Source organism: Cherax quadricarinatus, chromosome 42, assembly GCF_038502225.1.
Source record: "Cherax quadricarinatus isolate ZL_2023a chromosome 42, ASM3850222v1, whole genome shotgun sequence".
Lineage (NCBI taxonomy): Eukaryota > Metazoa > Arthropoda > Malacostraca > Decapoda > Parastacidae > Cherax > Cherax quadricarinatus.
Window position 1 is genome coordinate 9,856,664 of NC_091333.1, and position 6,593 is coordinate 9,863,256.

The window sequence follows — 6,593 nt, forward strand, 5'->3', positions numbered from 1 at the left end:
CGACCCATACGGGTTTAGTGCTTGTTTAACCTCCACTGATAAGCATTATATATAATACTTAATATTCTTTGGTATTTTGAAGCCATGTATCATGCATTATTTCGTTTATTTTTAATTATACATAAAAATAAATGCATAAAATTTCCTCGCTATATTAATTCCTAAAGTTGTTTTATACCAATATTACCTATATTATAATATACCAATTACAGCAATCCAGAATACATTACTGCAGTCCAATAAATAATACAACACTTATATGTACATTATAAAAATAATCCACTTTATGTTACAGTAGACCTATGCACAGCACAACATTCTTGTGCATATTACAGTATTCTAATACACATTACAGCATTTCTTACATGTTACAAATTACTTAGAAGGATACAAGAAATATATCTGTTCACTTATATTACATATTTACGTAAAAATACATTTTGGCACATTACATCTGTACAGTCTGACTGTCTTCAAACAAGATGTTGGTAACTTTGAAAACTGTGGATAATAAGATGAAATGAGAGAGATGGAGTGGAGAAATGTTATGATGACGTAAGAGATATAAAGTGGAGGAATGTAAGGGAGAGGACCATGGCATGTAGAAAAATATATTCCCATATAATACTGATAATAATACTGACACTATTATTATTTTTCTCACTACTACTACAAACTACAAATACTAGTACTACTAAAACTACTGCTCTTGTTTGTTATGAAACAAAGCAAATAAATTGAATAATTGACTGATACAACTATTACTACTACTGCTGCACTACTACTACTACTACTACTACTACTACTACTACTACTACTACTACTACTACTACTACTACTACTCCATTGTTAATGATTTCTTGAACCTATATAAACGCCACTGAAAACAATTAGCACATTTAAAATAACATCAATGTACACATTCTTAGGGTTAACTTATTCTGAGACAAAAAGGAACCGTACATTGTGTTCCCGCAAGACCGTCAACACAGAAAGTATAGGCAGTAGTCGCCTCGCTTGGCAGCAGCGCGTCATACTGGCTGTAAGAGACACCCAGTGTGACAAATAAAACAGATTATGTTTTATAATTACCAGTCATAAATAACTCATACTTTGAGAGGAAACTTGTAGACGACGTTTCCGTGTCATTATGAATGTACGTGACTTACAATGACACGGGACTTGGATGGAAATGTCTTGTATGTGTCGGCACGGCATTGCCACTTGCCAGAGCTGGAATAAGGTTACTTTCTGTTCACAGAAAATCTTTGTCAGATAAACTCGCCTAGGGAACAAAGTGATAAGATGATGGGTAACGGAAAAGTGCCAAAAAGAGAGAAAACTCTCACTGAACGATATATCTTCATAAATAAATGCCTCGTTGTTGCTGATATAAATCTGAACAATACATAATGTCAATTTCATCACATTTAGGGGAAAATAACCATTGAGACTAAAATTTATTTAGTCTCTCCCATTTGATCATATCAACTTAGCTCATGAGACGAAATGGGAAGTGGGAAGTATTTCGTAGGGCATGAAAAAAATATAAATGAGCAACTACAGACCTGTATTGATATCATCTCCAGCAAGCATGATGCTGATGATGCTGATGTTGATAATAACGATGGTGTTAATAGTGACAGTAAAACATGAATTAATCAGTAATGAATAAACTTACATATTAAAAACACATTTACAATGGTACAAACGTAAGTATGTACGCCCTGTTAGATAAAGAACTTGATGCACATATATATATATATATATATATATATATATATATATATATATATATATATATATATATATATATGTATATATATATATATATATATATATATATATATATATATACATATATATATATATATATATACACTGCCAAAAATTCAGCAGTTGATGTAAATTAAACCTGGTAATAACCTGAAGATTTTAATCTACAGCCGAGCTGAAGTTTTTTCAGTTTCTTTCTCATCAAGTACATATATGTGACTTCATTAATGACTTCATCCAGGTAAAAGTGCAGATTTAAAACAAAAATGGGGTAATGATGAGCATAACTGTTACTGCAGCTACAGCTTAGTCACTGTTGGTAACACTGTACCCCATAATAAACTAATCATGCCATACTCCATGCTAGGCGAGGAGCCCTTCCTCACGGAAAATGACTCTATAACAGTTCCTATAGCTCAAGTTCCTGTACCCTCCTCCTGCTTCTGCAACTCCTATCATCCAGACGTCTGTATGCAAGGAATAGAAACGTTTCATCCCACATACAACAATGTCCACTTTAGGGCCTCTGAGAACTTCTGGTCCCCTGAAATTCACCTGCATGAGCACCAGGTCCACAACGAAGTAGAACATATGATATTCAATAATCCTAAAACCACATTGGCGAAGATCAAACAGTCATCTGTGGAAGTGCAGACGTCTCTGGGCAAACTTCACCACTCAGGAACCTGCAGAGGTATTGTATCCCAAGCGAGAGGCGGTAAATTAGTGCATATGTTCTCTATTGTGCCATAACTCAGTTTTGGGCCACCACAGGGATTAATTATTATAACTATAACACAATTGATACAATATGATTATCATTATTTAAATCGATTACAATGATTAGTTTTGCAAGTGTTTTTACTAACATTGTTATTACTGAAGTACATTATTATTGTTACATATTATTATTATTATTATTATTATTATTACATTATTATTATTATTTATTATTATTATTATTATTATTAATATTTTATTTATTATATTTTATCTATAGAATTAATTTTATATTTGTTTATTATTATCTATATAAACAAAATTCGTAAATTTCTGAATTTGTAAATCTGAAAAAGGATGTTTTTGATAAGGAAGAATAAAGGCGATTTAATCAATGAAAAAATATTTTAAAGGAACAGAATATTACCTACAGGGAATAACGGGAAGCAGAGGAAGACCGAGTACTATAGAGATAATATATTTACGTAAAAGAGCTGATGTGTATGGTTCAATGGTGGTAGTGGTGTGTGTGTGTTTCACCTATTGTTGTTGCAGAGGGTCGAGTCACAGCTCCTGATCCGCAAGCCTCTGGCTGCCACTAGGTTCACTTCTCTCCTGCTCCACGAGCTACCTGCCTTCAGTTATATGGATCTTGCTCCATTACATCACTCTAGATTCTTCACTTCGTGACAACTCTATGACTGAAGAGATACTCCCAGCATCCCTGTGATTCATCTGAGTCTTCAACTCATGTTATGACCCTGGCTGCAAGCTCCATCTGTGAGACATCCTGTCCCTATCCATCTCTATTAATTCCTCCTCCGGCATTTTATATGTCGTTATTATCATGTCTCTTCCTATCCCTCTCCTGTCGTCCAGTGTCGTCAGATAGATTTTTCTTAACCCTTCCTCGTAGGACATGCATGTGTGTCTGTGTGTGTGTGTGTGTGTGTGTGTGTGTGTGTGTGTGTGTGTGTGTGTGTGTGTGTGTGTGTGTGTGTTTTATGTAAAATACATATTTACATAGGAGAAGAAAGGCTTCATAGGAGAAGGAAAAGAATAAATAGGGAAGGTAGAAATACATAAAATAAAGATATTGATACATAGCAATGAGGAATGACATACATGAACGATGGAATAAAGTATATATAATCGTATTAGAAAGGATCACTCAGGAGAAATAGAAAATAGAGGAAGAAAGAGACAAATTGGAAGGAACAGGATACACAGGGTGAAGCGGAATGTAAATCATACTGGGAAAATGAGAAACTTATTAGTTTCATGGTAATAAATACCTTATTAGTTCTGCTTGAAACAAGGGGATAAGATGTAAGTCTACTTATTATCCACCGCTGAATCTTTCCCATAATGGTCTAAAACAAGTTTCTGAAATGGAAAAATAACATTTTGCTGTATTATTACTAAGCACTGGGAGTACATGTATCATTTTAGGAATATGTGATTTAAAGATGCTGGGTGAAGAGTTTATTGAATTATGAGAATAAAACGTGATTTGATAATATGATTATATTATAAAGTGAGTGTGGAAGGAGGAAGAGTGATTGGTGGAATAATGATGTATAGTAGTAAGGAGAAAAAGTTAGCATATGTGAGGTTTTATAAAGTAGAAGTGAAGTTTAGAGGGGAGAGTATATGGAGAGAAAAGATAGAGGTTAAGAGAGTGGTGAATAAATGTAAAAGAGAGCAAATGAGAGGTGAGATGTTATCAATAAATTTTGCTGAAAATAAGAAAAATTTTGGGTGAGAATAATAAATAGAGGGAAGCCTAGGGAAGAAGGATTTGTTAAAAATAGGAGAGGAGATATTAAATGGAGAGTTAGAGGTATCAAGATGAGGAACATTTTGAGGAGTTGTTATATATTGATGAAGATAGAAGCTGTACTCTGTTTATAGGGCAAGGAGGAATACATCTTGTAGGAGGAGGAAGAGCCAGTTGTGAGTGTGGGGAAGTTCGTAAGGCAGGTAGAATGAAAGTCGGTAAGGCAGCTGGGATTGATGGATAAAGATAGAAATGTTAAAAGGAGGTGGGGATATAGTTTTGGAGGATGAGGCTTATTTAATAAATGTATGGAAGAGGGTGAGGTACCTAGGGATTGGCAGAGAGCATGCACAGTTCCTTTGTATAAAGGCAAAGGAGAAAAGATAGTGCAAAAATTATACGGGAATAAACTGTTGAGTATACCCAAAGAGTATGGTGAGTTATTATTGAAAGAATTCAAGAGAAGATTTAAGAGTAGGATAGCAGTATGAAACAAGGAGGCTTTAGAAGGTAGAGGTGGACAAAGTGTTTACAGTGAAACATGGTGAACAGCATTTAGATCAGGCAGTGAGGTTTATGGCATTTGATGCATCTGGAAAAGGTGCATATGACAGGGTGGATAGGGAAGCAATATGTCAGATGCTTAGAGTGTAGGTTACTGAAAGCAGTGAAGAGTTTCACAAGGATAGAGGCCTCAGGTTAGAATATGTAGGAGAGAGGGAGATTATTTCCCAGTAAAAGTAGGTCTTAGACAAGGATGTGATACACCGTGGTTGTTCAATACATTTATAGATAAGGCTGTAAGAGAAGTGAATGCGAGGTGTTTGCAAGAGATGTGGAGTTAAAAGATAAAGAACCAAACACAAAGTGGGAGTTGTCACAGTTGCTCTGCTGATGACACTGTGCTCTTGGGAGATTCTGAAGAGAAGTTGAAGAGGTTGGTGATGAGTCAGGTATGTAAAAGAAGAAAATTAAAAAGTGAATGTAGAAAAGAGTAAGGTGATGAGGATAACCAAAAATTAGTGACAAAAAATTGGATATCACAGTGGAGGGAGAGAGCATGGACGAGATATTTAGTAGTGGATATGTCAGCGGATGGGTCTCGAAAGATGAGGTGAATCATAGAATTGATGATTGGAAAAGGTGAGTGGTGCACTTGGGAGTTCTGTGACAACAAACTTGTCCAGGAAGCAAAGAGGGGAAATGTATGAGAGTATAGTTATACCAACGTCTTATATGGGTGTGGAAATATAAGTGATGAAAATGTTGCAACAAGGAGAAAACTGGAGGCAGTGGATATGTCATGTCTGTGAGCAATGTGTGGGAATGTAATGCAGAGAATTCCTAGTTTGTAAATTCAGGAGGAGGTGTGGATTACCAAAACTATTATCCAGAGGGCTGAGGAGGGATTGCTGAGGTGGTTCGGACATGAGAGGATGGAACAAAATAGAATGACTTCTGAGAGTGTATGAACCTGTAGTAGGGAAGGGGCAGGGCTCTGGCTCTAGGAAAGGTTGAGGGACGGGGAAGAGGTTTGTGCATGAGGAGCTTGGACTTCCAGCAAGCATGCGTGAGCGTGTTAGATAGGAGCGAATGGAGACAAATGGTTTTGAGGACTTGACGCTGTTGAGTGAACAAAGTAAATACTTATGAAGGTCATGGAAACGCCGGCAGGCCGACTTGAGTCCGGAGATGGGCAGTACAGTGTCTGCACTCTAAAGGAGGAGGTTAATGCTGTAGTTTTATAAATTGTAATGTAAGCACGCCTCTGGCAAGACAGTGATGGAGTGAATGACGATGGTTTTTCTTTCAATACGCTGTCTTGTGGAAAAGAGGGCAAAAAAAAAGATAATTATATAGAGTGATGCTATAGGAGCTGAGTGTATAGTGTGTGTGTTAGTGTTAGTGTGTGTGTGTGTAGTGTTAGTAGTGTGTGTGTGTGTGTGTGTGTGTGTGTGTGTGTGTGTGTGTGTGTGTGTGTGTGTGTGTGTGTGTGTGTGTGTGTGTGTCTGTAAAATTCATGTCTGTGTGTGCCTATGTGTTTCTTTTGTGTCTGTGTGTCTTGTGTGTGTCTGTGTGTCTGTACTTCACCTAGTTATTGCAGGGTCGAGTCACAGCCCTACCCTGCCTCTTCACTGGCCGCTACTCTGTCACTCTTCCCGCTCCTGAGCTTATCATACCTCTTCTAAAGCTATGTGGCGAATCCTGCTTCCATTACATCACTTTGAAGACTATTCTACTTGACAACTCTGTGACTGAAGAAATACTTCCTAACATCCCCGTGATTCATCTGAATCTTCACTCTAACTGTGACCCC